Consider the following 17095-nt stretch of genomic DNA (forward strand, 5'->3'; position numbering starts at 1 on the left):
GATAGTTAAATAAAATTTATTCCTTTGCAGTAGGGAAAAATTGGCTTTACGCAAAACTGTAACCATAGAGCTTTCCACCAGCCAAATATGCATGTAGTATAGCTTATTCTTTCATTGCTCTCTATGTGTTACATTGCCAGCATATTCCATGTGCTGACCCGTTTCGGGCTGCAACGTTCATGTTGCAGACTTTTCAGACGACGAGTAAGGTGCCTTTTAGGTCATGGTTCTATACTCAGTGATGCCGTTGGAGTTGATGGACTCACTTATCTTCCAAGCCTTCCGCTGTTATCGTTATTAGATGGCCTTAAGCCATATTTATTGTAATAAGTTCTCTTTTGAGACACTCGATGTAATAAGTGTGTGATTGCTACTCTGTTATAAATCCTTCAAGTACTGTGTGGTGTCAGCATTACTGATCTAGGGATGACACCTGAGCACATAGATTGGACCGTTTGAGGTCTGGTCGCTACAATCTAGTAGAAGAACTAATTTGTATGTCTAACAGATGGACAGGACTTGGATAACTTCTGCTCGAAGATTCTCCGCTGCATATGTCGAGGGGGTTGAAAACTTCATGAACTTTATCAGAGCTGAGTACGATGGTCCGAAATCAGATGTGCTTTGCCCGTGTAGCAGTTGTATGAATTCAGTTACAAGACCCCAGTCAACTGTGCAAAATCATCTACACTTGTATGGGATGTCGGTCACATATACTGAGTGGGTTCATCATGGTGAAGCTGTGAACGTCAATGTTATTGACTATGTGGAAGCAGCAGATCACCATCTTGATCTGCCTGATGCTCAGGTGGAAGAGGAGGAGGAGGTGGTGGTGGTGGTGGCGGAGCCAGTGAGTTTGACAAACATTGAAACAATGCTACGAAATGCTCGTGCATTCCGTGAACTTTCACCTGCAGAAGAAAAACGGTGGGCCCGCATGTTCGAACAATGCAACGTTGCTGTCACCCCAGGAAATAAGCTGTCAGTATTCTCAGCTATGGTCACCTTTCTTCAGGTGAAGACATCTGAGCAGATGACCAACAAATCATTCGATGCGTTGTTGGCTGCTTTCCGCAAATCTTTCCTAGATGCGTATGAGCTGCCACACACCTACAGTAAAATGAAGAATTTCCTTCGTGCAGTTGGAATTGGATATGATATGATCCATGTTTGTAAGAATAATTGTGTTCTGTTCCGGAAGGATTATGCCAACTTAAGTGAATGCCCAAAATGCAAATCATCAAGATGGAAAGATGGCGATGCTGTGAAGAGGATTCCTCATAATGTTCTGAGACATTTTTCAATTACACCAAGATTGCAGAGGTTGTTTCATGATGTTGAAACAAGAGAGGATGTACTGTGGCATTCTAGGAATCAGGAGTACAGAGATCAGAATGTAATGAGCCATCCATCTCATGGTAGTGAGTGGAAAAGCTTCTATGATAAACACAAAGAGTTTGCTGCTGACCTGAGAAACATTAGACTTGGCTTAGCTTCAGATGTATTTAACCCATTTGGCCACCGGAGTGCCAGATATAGCATGTGGCCAGTGCTTGTTATCACTTACAACATGCCTCCAAATGTCTGCACCAAAGAATCAAACTACATGATGGCCTTGCTCATCCCAGGTCCAAAAAGTCCTGGAAAGGATTTTGTTTTGTTCATGAAGCCTCTTGTGGAGGAACTTCAACAGCTATGGAAGGGTGTTCTCACTCGAGACCTATATAGCAGCCCACCAGCTGATTTCTTTCTGCGTGCTGTTATAATTTGGTGCATCCATGATTATCCGGCTTTGGGCACTATGTCAGGGCGAACGACACATGGTTACAATGCATGTGTTCGCAGTGACAGGAATCCGTTGTCATACATAATACTTAGCAAGATCTGTTACATTGGACACCGCCGTTTCCTTGCTAAGGACAAGCCGCATCCTAGAAAATACCGAAGACATGTGTTCAATGCAAAGCATGAAAGCCGTGATGCGCCAAAGAGGCTCACCGCTGATGAGTTGCAAGTGGAATTAGATAAGGTCAGGCATATTGCACCAGGAAACCATCCTGGTAATAGTAGTGGGAAAAGGAAGTGTGGCAGGGTAGAAGAGAGATTATTGTTTACCCGCAGGTCCACTTTGTGGGACTTGGAGTATTGGAAAGATTTGGATCTACGGCATAATCTTGATGTGATGCACATCGAGAAAAATATATGTGACAACATTATCGGCACACTTCTTAATATTGAAGGCAAGACGAATGATACCTTAAAATCTAGGATTGATTTGACACACCTATGTATCAGAAAGGATTTGCAGGTGCAAGATGAAGGTAAACCACGGGATATGGCACCAGCTGTGTACGTCTTGGACAAGGTAAAAAGAAAAGAATTCTGCGAGGTCCTGTCACGTGTGAGATTCCCACATGGATTTTCTTTCAACCCTGAAAGGAGAGTCAATGCAGATGGAAACAAGGTACAAGGATTGAAAACTCATGACTGCCACGTGCTACTTCAAAGGGTTTTACCTGTTATGCTTAGAGGATTGGGCCGCCCTGACTTATACAGAGCAGTTGCAGAGTTGGGACAATTCTTCAGGGAACTCTGCAGTAGGAATATCAGGATAGATGCTTTGGAGCGTCTTAGAGACAAGATACAAACTATCCTATGCGACCTTGAGAAGATATATCCTCCAGCATTCTTTGATGTGATGGTGCATTTGGCTGTTCATCTACCTGATGAGGCACTACTTAGAGGTCCAGTACAGTATGGCTGGATGTACCCTATTTAAAGGCGGCTAGGCACTTTCAAGGGCTATGTTAGGAACAGAGCTAGACCCGAGGGTTCCATTGCAGAGGCCTACACTACAAAAAAAATACACTTCCGTGATGATACGTGTTTGTCACAGTAGGTCGCTTTTTTGTCATGCATGTACATCCATGACAAATTTATGACAGAATCAAGATAGTCATACCTGCGCTGTCGTAGAAGTGTTCCATGACATTACCAAAATTATCATCACAGAAGTGTCCACTTCCATGACGATAAATCGCGCGTCACAGAAGTGCTTTCATCAAGGGTGACCGACACGTGACATCCACCGTAACGGAATGATGTTAAGCTATCGGGTCGGGTTTTGGATCCGATAACCCGTTAACAGCCCCGACCAATGGGAAATTTCCACGTGTAAAATTCTTATTGGCCGGATGAAACACGTGCCAACTCGTCAGTGGGTCAGATAGGCACCTATGATACATCGACACGTGGCACGGCCCAACAGAGGCCCATTCCTGTGTAAAGGTCAGCCCGTTTGACTTGGTCAAAAGCTGGCAGGCCGGACCATGGAAAGCCTGTTAACGGCCTGTTCGAATATAGCCCATTTACAGCCCGCTAACCCAAGGCCTGTTACGTCCTATCCGAATTAGGCCCAGTAGCGTCTTCTGGGCCATCCAATATGATTCCAGCCCGTTTCACTTCTGGCCCATGTATGGCCCATGACGTCTTTCAGCCCATATGAGGCCCTATGTAACTCTTGGCCTATTAACGGCCCGTGGTGAAACTGGCCCGTAATGAACAGTGTATCACTTTACACTCGTTAACGGCCCGTGGTGAAACTGGCCCGTGATGAACAGTGTATCACTTTATACCCATTAACGACCCGTTATACCGTTGGGCCGTTTCCAGCCCATGTTATCTTCCGGCCTTCTTCAGAGCCCATTTATTCTTGGGCTCATTTCCAGCATTCGTTTACTTACGGCCCGTTACTGTCATTTTCTGCTTGTGGGCCAAATTCAGCCCGTGGTTACAGTCGGCCCGTCTGTGGTACGTTAATACGTTGGGCCGTTTACATAGCATCATCAAATATGGCCTATTAACGATGGCCCGTTATGGTCGGCCCATGAACGGACGATTCCAACTCTAGCCCGTTTATGGCCAGAATGCGGTCTATTCGGCCCATGTTTGGCCAATCGATCATATGGCCCGTATAAGGCCCATTGATGATACGGCCCGTAGAAGGCCCATTGATGATACGGCCCGTAGAAGGCCCATTGTTTCTACGGCCCGTAGAAGGCCCACTGTTTATACGACCCGTAGAAGGCCCACGATTTCTATGGCCTGTAGGAGGCCCAGTGTCACTACAGTAAATATTAGCCCATGGTTATTGTGGCCTAGTTTTTAAAAATAGGTTATTGCAGCCACTAGCAAACCGCAGAAAATGAATTGCACTGACTACAAGCAAACAAATACACAAGACAACAAGGAAATAAATAAGCAAGCAACTTACACTAGGCTATCACGGCTATTACACATATTACATCCACTGGGCATCAAAGTTCGCCACCAGTGCAAATATAGGGAACACAACAGCATATAAACGCCGCAGAGAAACAAGTCCAGAACTAAAACCACTTTAGAAGAGCTCAAGAAACAATATCCTGGGTACCCATAATGCTGGCAAGATGCTTAGCAAGCTTATTAACTTTCTCTTCTTTGGTGCTTAAGTCCTCCAGCGCTTGCTGTTGCACCAGAAAATATGCATCTAAATTCTGCAGGGACTTCCTCAGTCCTTCGGCTTCCTGTCGCATAACATCTGATCGATGTCTTTCAACTTGAAGTTGAGACTCAAGAAGCCGAACTGATTCAGGCAACGAGTTCGAAGAGCTGGTGCCAGCAGTGGTAGCCAGTAACTCGAACACTACATCAAGACATGACTTTGGGGTTGTCTCAGTGTCTTCAATATAGTTTTTATCAGCTTTCTTGGAGACCAACAAGGATGTCTCACTATCTTGAACCTTATCTGCATTACTTCCTTTACCATTGCATAACAGGGTACTCTTCTCCAATATTTTATCCGTGTTCTAAAAGAGAAACAAACAAACACATCTCAGGTTTACCAGTTCAGTAGTAAGGTGGACAGGATAACAGCATGAAACAAACATATATCTATGTAGTATGGTCACTGTATGGTCTATATCATTCTAGTTTATGTTGCCAAATCAAGATAGATACAGTTTGAATCATATCTATTTAAGACAAATCAGCATAGACAGAATATAAATGTGGGAAACTACACAGCAATAACAACACTTGTAATGTGCATGGCATGAGAACATAACTGTTTATTCAATTGAAACTGAAATCAACATAGAGCAAGTTACAACAGCAAACAACCAAACACGTTGAAGAAACAGGTTTAAAACATACCTGTTGCACCATTGGAGTTTCAATTGCATCCTTCAAATTTGAAATTAGTTGGTATCAGTAAATACAGTGATGCAAGAGCAAAGTAGTATGAACCATAGCTACGGAACCTGACCTGAGAACAATTCTTCTTCTGCTTTAAGCGTTGACTTCGGGTTCGGAGTGGTGGTCCTCGTGATTTGGGCACTGTAGTTGCCTTACTAACTACTCGTGTTTGGGTGCTCTGTGGTGGAGACGGTGCCGTGTCAACGGGAACTGGGTGTCTATCTGCTGGGGTTGGGGTTAGAAGGGGTGTAGCTGGTTCTGTGTCCAACTGGGTAGGGGTACAATCTGTATGAGTGTGGGTTATGTGTGGTGGTGCTGGTTCTTGGGCAAGTACAACCGTGGTTCTACCTGCATCGACAAGTAGCACGATCTTTTCTGAAGACCGTGTTTTTACTCCCACAGATACTGCCATCACTCCCTCCAATTGAAATGGCTGATAAACAAGAAAAGTAATTGAATGTACAGACATTGTAAGATAGACAGGTACAATGGATAGTAGGGAAGAAAACAGGGCATGAAATAATTCACATTTATGTTGTCTAAGCAAACAGAATAGCAGGACATAATTTCACATATATGATGGCTAATTAAAAACAGGATAGCATGACACAATTTCACATGTATGATGGCTAACTAAATAGGATAGAATGACATACTTCAAAATATGATGACTATGTAAACAAGATGACATGATATAACTATACGATGTGTCTATTAAAGTGGTTGGCATGCCATAAATCACAAACATGCCGTCGATGGAAACATGATGGCATGATATAATTCACGGATAGAATGACATAATTTAAATATGATGACTATGTAAACAGGATGAGATGATATAACTATATTATGTCTTTAGAAAATGGGTTGGCATGCCATAATTCAGATACATGCTGTCTATGTAAACATCATAGCATGATATAATTCAAATATATGATTTATATACTAAGGAAGTGAGCAGAGGGCAATCGCATATATGATGTGTCAACTAAAGAGATGGCATTCAATATTGTGTATATGATGTAAAAACTAAGAATTGCAATACAACATATGCATTATATGAGTAATATAACCCTGCCAAGTTTGAGCATACACCTCAGGGGGATAATAGGACTGGTCATCTGCCTCTGAATCCTCCTCTGAAGAGCTATTTGTAACCAGCAAGATATCTGCTTCAACAGGTAGCATTGTCTGCTCTGAAGACCTTGTTTTCACTCCAAATTTCTCCATCACCAATTCAAATGGTTGATGCACAGGAAGAGCAGTTGAATATACAAACATTGTCGACAAAAGCAATGAGAAATACAAAAAAAGGATGGCATGATATAATTCACATATATGATGCTTGCCTAAACAACATGGCATTGCATAATTCACATACATAATGCCTTGCAACAAGATAACATTGCATAATTCACATATATAATGTCTTGCAACAAGATGGCATTGCATAATTCACATATATGGTAATTAGACACTAAACAGGTGGCATTCACGCAAAGCATGTCTAAACTAAGCAAATGACATAGCAATGCAAGATACCATACGCATGATATGAGCAACATAACCCTGCCAAGTTAGGGCATGCACCTCGGGGGGGGGGGGAATATGACTGGTCATCTATCTCTGAATCCTCCTCTGAGGAGCTATCGGTAACCAGCAAGACATGCGCTTCGTCAGGTAGCATTGTCTGCTCTGAAGACCTTGTTTCCACTCCAGATTTTTCCATGACCGTGCCAAATGGCTGATGCACAGGAAGAGTAATTGAATGTACTAAAATTGTTGACAAATTTAACACATAATAAAAAAATGATGGCATGATATAATTCACATATAAGATGACTGGCTAACCAGGGTGGCATTGCAAAATTCACATATATGATGCCTGGCTAGACAAGATGCCATTGCATGATTCACATATACGATAAAGAAACTAAACAGATGGCATTGACACAAAGCATGTCTAAACTAAGCAGATGACATCTTTAATGTATACAGTAAGCAATGCAAGGCACCATATGCATGATATTACCAAGGGCGAAGACCTCATGGGGTAAATAGGAGTGGTCTTCTCCTTCTGAATCCCCCTCATAACAGTTATCTTCCTCTTGATTACGATCCGAAATGGGTGGAGGGGGGCTGCCTTTGCGCCCACCATGGAACGACGTCTGCATGAAATTTTATTGCCACGCAAGGCTCGTCTCTTTTGCTCTACATGATCAGTTCCATTGTGTACAATAACTGGCATGCATAGGAATAAAACATAGTGAGATTATGTAAGGAGTGCATGCACAAATCCAAAGTGATGGTAGCAAACTGTGGATAGACCCAAAACCAATGATAGCAGGCAGATAATAGATTTAGTTAAAAAATACAGATAATGGCTCCTTTAATGTTTGTTTGCACCCAACATGAAACTCATAGTAGACACCGGAGATTAACCAGATAGTACTGATTGCTGCCCCAATATGTACCCCACAACCATTTAAAAACTCAAGTTTCAGCATTAGTTTGGAACTGACTCGGAGTCTAATAGCTGAACATGACAATAATGTAGCATGTCATCATATTAAGCGACGCATAACGTAAGCAGACACGGAAGAGTGTGACCTCTCTTGCGGACCCGTGTAGTCCTCAAGGTCATATGCTCAGTTGATGATGGTAATGTAGTTGCCATGGCTGCCGGCGGCGGGGAAGAAGATCTGAGGCGGTGAAAGACAATCTAGAGAGCGGATCCCTGCTGTGGTGAACCCTTCCGTCGTTGGAGCAGCTGAGCTGGGGTGGAACACAGCACCGCAGGAGCAGGACAAACCACACAAGGTTTTCTTTGACACATATCTGTAACAGAAGTAATTGAGTAAGGGCTTGTTTGAATTTGAGAATTCTAACAATGCAGGGATAGGAAATAGACAGGAATAGGATAGGAATGCACGTGCAAAACAGAGAATTTAAAAACACAGGATTTCTGCCAATCTGGGTGTTTGATTCACAACAATTGGAAGATCACAGGATGCAAAAAAGCATGGTGAGATTAAGTCAAACCACAAGAAAATGTACGGTTATAATGCTATTATGCTACTATCTCTTAGTCTTGTGCTTGATGAATAGGAATATGAAAAGGAGGAGAAGTGGAAATTAGAATTCCTATGGTTTTTCTTTCAAGGAGACACTAAAGGAACAAATCCTACAGTTTTCCTTTGCGCCAAATTCATGAAAAGTAGTACCATAGGAAACTTTCCAATTCCGATGTTTTTCATTCACTTTTCCTCTCAAGCACTGGCGATTCTAGTAGGCAGGCTTGAGCAAGGAAAATCCTACACTAAAATTTTTTTTTGTGCTACTTCTATTACTTTGGATCCAGGCCACTGCCATACTAGCTCAACTCCCAGGCCCATCGACAAATGCACAGCTGAAATGCGCAGAGATAAATAATGATGGCGTTCAAGAGAGTCCATCACGGATAGCTAAGTTGCCTGGTAACTCACTGCTTGTAATATAGTAGGATAAAATAATCATATTTCCCGTTACTACGAGTGCTCAGTGGACAATATATATAACATGTAGAGTAAAAAAGAGATGCAACAAGTGAAGAACCTCTTTGGCGAAGCCATGTCGATCTCAGCGTGATTGGGTTGGCCGGTGAGGATGCTCCGGCTGACTTGGCTGTCGGAGGAGGGGAAGAAGATCTTAGGCGTCTGGAGATGAAGCCCGAGGTACTGCTCCGCTGTGATGGAGGGTTTCGTCGTTGGAGCAGCTCCGGTGAGTTGCACGACGCCGAGGGTGAAGCAGGACAAGAGAGACAACGAACAACGTTAACCTGAGTGGAATTCTAATAGCATCTCCAATACATGATGTAAAATACATAACCACAAAGTGCTAGATGTAAAATACATCAGCTGCTCATCTCTGAACTTAACTGTCGAAACTGAACTTAACTATAAAAACTGAACTTAACTGTTGAAACTGAATTTTGCTGTCGAAACCGAATTTTGCTGTCGAAGCAGAACGCACTAGCAAGGTGAGGCTACACGTTGGTCGACTGACTTTTTCATCTCTGGCCAGTCGATTTTGCAGCCGTTGGATACGAAATCAAGGGCCTGCGGTTCATCTTCAACCTCCACCCCCCTAAGCCGGCCAAACAACAGCCCCCGCCGCCCGCGGCCGGCGGTGCGCCGCCCTGCCCGCCCCGAAAACACTCCCCACCGCCGGTTCGCCGCTGCCCTGGCCATCCCTCTAGGCCACCCCGTGCCGAGCTTTTTCTCCGGCGATCCCCACGCCACCGCCCCGCCAACGCCCCGCCACCGCCGGCGACCACCGCCCCCATCCTGAACCCTAAGATAGATAGTGGGGTATCTCTCCGGCGAGCTCCCCTCCCCGCTGCGGCTGGTTCTTCCTTCACCCCGGCGAGCCCCCCCACCACCTGAAAATCGACCGACCCAAAAGTCGATTCAGTCGACTGAAGTGTAGCTATATCGGAGCAGCATCGCAAGCAAGAGCAAGAGCGAGAGCAGCAACGTGAGCAAGAGCAGACCAGGCAGGGGACCGAGAGCAAGAGTAGAGCAGCAGCGTGAGCGAGAGCTAAAGCAGCAGCAGGTCCTACTGATGTGGACGTCGCCGCCGAGGGAGCGACGCCGTGGAGGAAGTGGTCGGCGACGCCGCCGTGGATGGAGTCGCGCCGTGTCGGCTCGAGGCCGAGTGCCGGCAGCACCGTGAGATCGAATCAAGAAGAAAATGTGGCGATTAGTGTACAACCTCTTTGGTGGCGCCGATTAGGCCGCAACTTCATCCGAGGAAACAGTGATGATGATGCTCTTCTGATGGTGCAGGTGAAGACGGCAGTGTGGGAATGGAGGTGGCGCGAAAGACGAGGGGAACATCGAGGCAGCTCCTTGGAGGTGGAGGACGGGGTGGCTGAACCGGCGGGACGATGAGATCGACGACGGATCCTCATCCGGTACGGTGGATGAGGGACGTCGAGGTGTTGTTGTGGACGACGTCGTCGGGGAAGAGGCTCCGGCTGGGTGGCGGACGGAGCAGGGTGTGGGGTTTCATCGCTGGTTTTCGCGGCCTCGGTGTACAAATGGGTGGGCGGATGGGATGGCAGTGGGGAACCATGGCTTAGAGACGCGCTTGTCCGAAATGTGGGGTAAGTTATGAAAGTACCCCCACCGATTTGAGGCGGTTCTTTCGGTTCAGGGGTACCACGGGCATTTCGCGTGTCTGGATTTCATAGGAGGTGGGAGTTTTCGCGCGCGTTGTAAATTCGGAATAGCAAGGCGCGGGTTGACATGGAGGGAGTTGTCGGAGCACAACGAGACAAAGATATATCTTAAATATTTCGGGCTAACAAGGCGCAGGTTGAAGAGGCGGGAGTTTCGCGGCACGATAGACAGAGACGCTAGCTTGGATTTTTGGCATAACAAGGTGCGGCTTGAAATTTCAGAAGAACAAGCTTAACGTGTACCCGAAAAAAGACAATTTGCACCTCAACACGCACAACACACACACAAACACCATTTAGACTAGAGTAAGGTACACGTGCATTGCACGCATGAGATTTGGCAACCAAATTATGAATAAATACCACATTATAGCATGCAAGCTTTGAGTCATATATGCATGATGTAGATGTTCGTTTAATTCTTATAGTTCATTTCATTCAAAATCATCTAGTTTTTATAAGAAATCTAATCTATTTTAAGATTCATGGAATTGTGCATCGTAAGACATAAAGTAAAAACAAATAATGGAAAATCATGTAGAAAAACATTTGGGCAATTCTGATATGGAAGATTCTAGAACAAATAAGAAGTGCTTGTGTTTTGATGTTTGTGCATTATGCTTAAGTTCAACCATGGAGTCTTCTAGATTATACATGTGGCGAAATCTGGTGGAATCTAGATGGTATCCAACGGCCAGTAGTGCTCAAATTTGCCATCTTTGGACCATCGGATTCGCCTCATCCAACGACCATCTTTCAAAGTTAAAGTTACCCGCACACAATATAAAAAATATAATATATATATAGGGGTATAGATATAGATATGTGATGCAAAAGCCGCCCATCATCTCCAATTAGAATAGTGTGTCCATGCACGGATGCGACGTGGCCAAATGAAGTGTGCCATCGGTATCTCAAATTCAAATCAGTCTGACCTTGTTCAATGTGTATACTACAACATGCTCGTTTCCAAACCACACCACGCAGATCTCCGTTATATTCATGCATGCATGGGTTTCAAACATCAGGATCTCTTATTCAAATATTTGAATTCAACTTTACATTGATTGTGACCTCGCCTATTCAGCTATTCTTTTACACCCACACAGTAGGCTTCTCTTTATAATGGTACCACTAACTTTCTCTCGTGCATGCATGCACACACACTACCAGTCGGCATTATCCATCGCACGCATGCAATCTTTTTCTTCAGGTCGGTCTCCCATGAAGGCACACACCAATACACATCCCCCTCTCCATCATATAGGGCATTCTTTATCTCTCACGCGTGCATGCGCAACGATCGATGTTCATCTATGTATGTGTGTATATAGCTAGGTCTTTCATAGTTTTCCACACAAATCGATCAATCGATATATCCAGTGAGGTCTCACCCTCTTTCCCACGTCCACATCGATCAATCTATATCTCTCTATATAGGATAAACATATATAGCTAATACACCAACATTAATTATGTATCCAACGTCCCCCTCTCATCATCCATGCCTTCATCTTCATCTCTCAGACGCGTGCACAATGGCGAAGACAGGGGGCAGTAAGGGCCCTGCCCACCTCCCCCCTAACATCACTATATATCAAGGCTAATATGAATGTGATCATTAGACAATTGCTGCTAAAAATGGTTTAAGTTCATGAATTGACCCTCCTCGTAAAGGATTAGCAATGCTTGGCCCCCTAGCTCATTTATTTTTCATGGCTCCTCCACTGTGCGCATCAGCACACGTGTTCGCCCCCTCTCTCTAAATATCGATCTCCACTTGTGCATTCCTTCATAGTCTCCCTCCACTCGGCCCCTCGCACCATCTTCTAGCCCACCCACCGGATTTTGCCACATGTACAATCTAGCAGACTCCATGGTTGAACTTAAGCATAATGCACAAACCTCAAAACAATAGTGGTTCTCTTTTGTTCTAGATTCTTCCGTATCATAACTGCCCAAACTTTTTTTTCTAGTTGAATTGCCATTATTTGTTTTTACTTTATGCTTTACAATGCACAATCCCATGAATCATAAAATATATTAAGGGCTTCTTTGATTCAAAGGATTCTCAAAGGAATTTTGGAGGATTCTAATCATTAGGAATTTTTCCTATCTTGGTTGTTTGATTCATAGGATTGTAAACCATAGGAATTTTTCCATATGATTCATTTGCACTAGATTTCATAGGAAACATCCCATCCACTCAAACCTCTTTGAAAGAATTCTGCGTTTTTTCTATGCACAATCAAACACTTGTACAATCCTGTAGGATTCAAGACGACATTCCACTATAATCCCATGTTTTTCTTATTCCCGCGTTCTTAGCTTTTTTATAAAAACTAATTGATTTTGAATGAGATGAACTATAAGAATTAAACGAAGGGCTACATCAGGATTATATGACTCAGAGCTTACATGCTATAGTGTGGTATTTATTCATAATTTGGTTGCAAAATCTGATGCGTGCAATGCACGTGTACCTTACTACTATTTCGAGTTTGTGCAAAACACGTAAACTAGAATACCAATGGCACGCTATACAGTGTCTCTCTTACAGTTCATGAAGCCACGTGGCACATGTGTAGGCGTTATCGCGACCTCCTTGTGTGGATTGATCACAGTGACGTGCTGCTGGTTCCAGAAGAATGTACTCATCCTCCCTGAGCCATACTGGCGGTACATGCACGAAGCGAAGATGTGCACGCACGCCATGCACGCACTCATTCCTCGCATGCACACGCGGGTACACGGGCGAACGCAATTTTGTACCAAGATCCACCCCATGTGATAATTTGACGCGTGTAAAGTCGTTCACTTCATTGATGGTCGATTAATACAGCGCATGCAAATTGAGTGGACGTGAGGGCGGAAGAAAGACATTATTACTCCACTGCACGCATGCGAGTAGTTAAATCGTGGGTTGCTAGTAGTACTTCCATTGGTCTCCTTCGTATTTTGTGCCAATTTTTGACAGTAACATACTACTCAATATTTACGCATTTGAGCAGTGTAGTACTTGAAATTTATGTTTCGCTAAACTCATCGGGAGCCATTTCGGGCCTCGAAACCAAAACCATCAAGTAATCTTTACCTTGTTCCCATCACATTAGAAAGCCTGCTCACACCTACTAGTAGTACGTACCAAACCTGAACGTGTTCCCACTATGCAAGTATTAGTACTAGTGCTAGTACTTAGGTTATAAAAAGGGGAACTACCTAACCGAAAATCACTCTACCTTTCCTCCTCATAAGTGCTTCTTCTTCGTCCGTCATTGCCATGGCCGGTGAGCGGAACTCTAGGTCGAGAACTACTCGTAACAAGGGAGCGGCAACCAATGCTGCGAAAAAAAAGAGAGGGCTCGCCGCCACGCAGAGACCTCGAAAGATCTCTCACGGGCAGGTGATGGCTCCCAGGAGCGCCCTAGCCGCGGAGGCAAACATGCCGAGCCGGCGGAGCTGGAGTCGTTATCCCTCGACGGCATGCCCGATCAGCTCAATAAGCAGAAGGAGTTCATCCAAGGCTTGATGGAGTTGCTGAAGGAGAGCCTCGATGACATGCCCGCTGAGCTCAATCAGCAGGGGGAGTTGACCGCCGGCTTGGTGATGCTGCTGCAGAAGAGCATTGCCTCGGAGAAGAAGGCAACCGGCGAAATCCTGTGACTTCGGGAGGACAATGCAAAGCTCTGCCACGAGATCGACCTATTGAAGGAGAAGAACGCCGGCTGGAAGAAGCTGCATGAGAATAGTAGTTCCTCGATGAAGATGCTGCAGGCCCTCGCCATGGAACAGAAGGAAGAGTTGGTGAAGCTCCGCATCAAGCACCCAGCTGCTGTCAAGGTACGTAATATGGCCGTGGAACAGATGATGAAGGCTCGTGTCGAGAAATGCCGCGTCATGGACACAATGATGAAGATGGCAGAGGAGACGCGCAAGGAGATGGAGGTCGTGCAGGCAATGAAGAAGCAGTTACAACTCCACGGCATATTAGATCATTTGGGGTGATAATCTTCCTTCTTCTTTTCCTCCTGTGTTTCATCTTTTGCTTCGGGTATTTCGCCGCACGTGTCATGTTCTCTACGAGGCATGAATAGAACAATGTTTTTTAGGAAATGAATAGAACAATGCTAACAATGAGATGACTAGCAAATTAGATCATTTTTATCGCCATATGGCACTGGGCTGCCGTGTTTCGTGCTCCTCCGTCGCAGTACTACTCCAGTGGAAAACTTGAGTATATCGCACGGTTCTTTGCTCCTCCTTGATCAGGTCGTCGGCACATTTATACGAGCAGTAAAATCACAAGGCCCTGCCTTCCAGCAGTAATGAGCTGTCAAATCACAAAGGCCCTCGCCTCTCGTGAAACCGACCAAGCTAGACTGCCCCGCCCTCTAGCCTTTTAAAAAAATGTATACTTTTGTACAGCAGTAGTATCGATGGATTGCGCCATGGAGCAAAACTTGAAATTGAAAAAAAGGTGGTACATATAGAGAGCGCTCTCGCCAAATTATGCATATAGTACTATTAAAAAGGCTAGTCACAATAATGGTGTCCAGCACAACCCACCCCTCAAATAAAACTAAGAGGATGCTTGGATACGTTTTAGTCCCATGACTAAAAGTAGTGGGACTAAAACATGCTAGCCTCACCCATGCTTGGATCCAAATACTAAAAAGGCTAAAATCAAGTTAATGAGCATTTATTATCCTCCAAACCCTCCAATCCAGAACTCATATGTGTTAAAGGAGAGGAGTTAAATGAGTAGAGAGAGGACTAATCCACATTTTAGTAGGGGTACCCCTGACTAAAAAAAATTAGTCTCAAGACTAGTTTTAGCCCCTCTTTAGTCAGGGGTGCTTGGAACTTTAGCCTCTTAAAGAGACTATTTTTAGTCAGACTAAAATAAGTCCCTTGGATCCAAGCACCCTCTAAGCATCCTGGAATTCTTTGACAAAACTAAGCACCCTGAAATTCTGACAACTAAACTGCTAGCTATATGATGTTGGCCATATATATTGTACGTATATAATGTGAAGAAACGAGTGGTAGTACTATACCAACTAAAAGATGAAATGTAAGAAATACTAGTATGTACGTACTGAAGAGTTAAAGTAACGAGAATAAACATAACATAGTTCTGCTGGGGGCTCAGCACAACACACCCCTCAGATTAAATTAAGCACACCTGAAATTAAACTTTGCAACTGTTCCGGTAGACACTGCATTAGAACCACCATGAGCAACGACACTGCCACCTTATTCGGAGTCCTCGTCCACGTCCTCGACTTCGTCCTTGTCCCTCTTCCTCTTGGCCAATACTTCTTTGCTTGAACCGCACACTTGGCTGTTGCTCTTCATCCAACCCTTGTAGATATTGAAGCAAAGGTAGCCATCCATTGCAGCGTACTGGATGTGGTCTATATCTAGTACATTTCGCTGCCATGCATGACGATGAAATGTCTATGGAGGTTTCACCAGTTTACCGTACGAAGGATGAACCATGGCTCCTGCCAGGGTCAGCATTGAAGGCTGACGAGAGGGCACCAGCCGATTCTTCTGGAGGTCGAAGGGGTTGCCTACAACGAGGCCTATCCGACCCAGGATTTCTTTGTCGTTACCAAAGTCTACAGTAATGAATTTGAATAGGTTGCTCCCGAGGAAGTCCTTAAAATCCTGGCACTCAACCTCGGCATGGCATATGTGGTAGACCAAGCATAAGTCATGCACGCAAACATGGATCACGGCGGGCTTCTTCCTCCCTTCGTCCTTTAGATCCTTCTCTCATCCCAGGACTGTGGTGTACTCAACATCTAGCCCAGCGACCCACTCATCATCTGAGTTTTCAAACATGCGTCTGAAGCGAGAAAGGCATCCTTTCACCGTCGCGGAAGAACGGGTGTAGATGACGGCGAACTCATTGCCGGTGATGGTTCTAACCTTGTACTCACCGCCGATCATGGAGATTTGGGACGCCATGGATTTGGGAGGAGGGTTAGGATTAGTGGAACTGCCGTAATGTGAATGGACGGGACGACTAGGAGCGGACCACTGTAGTATTGAAGGACGTGCGGGGACGAGTAGGAGCGAACTGCCAGCGTGCGAACGGCAGGGTAGTGGCTTTCCATTCTCCCATGATACGGGCTTCTGAGAGCCCTTGGATCTGAGATCGAACGGTTGCATGGCATGATTCTAGACCTATGGGTGAATATCCTATCCTGGAGGGTTATTTTGCAAATTTTCATCAACTTAGCATGCGACCGTTTGATCTCAGATCCAAGGGCTGCCAGCAGCCCGTATCATGGTCGCGCCTACCACGACCGTCGCGTCGCTCGCGAGGTCGCGCCCTTGGAGATTTAACATGGTGCGTTAGGCTATCTGATGTTGGCATGTCATACATAGTCATCACTTAGTCACTCATACTACAACAAGGTTGGATATAAGTGTATTTTTTGTTACTCCTCTCTATCTATTTCTTCGTACTCAAGGAAGAAACGGTGCTAGTAAGCGCGTGTATTTATTGCATTTGCCAAGGAGTGACCTCTTCCAATGAAATGGTGTTGCTAAGTTTGCTTCATTTAATTAGCTATAGACTCAAAATTGTCTTTTCACCTAGGTACACGCGCTTAGCACCGTTTCTTC

The sequence above is a fragment of the Triticum aestivum genome, chromosome 1A (genome assembly GCF_018294505.1).
Source record: "Triticum aestivum cultivar Chinese Spring chromosome 1A, IWGSC CS RefSeq v2.1, whole genome shotgun sequence".
Classification (NCBI taxonomy): domain Eukaryota; kingdom Viridiplantae; phylum Streptophyta; class Magnoliopsida; order Poales; family Poaceae; genus Triticum; species Triticum aestivum.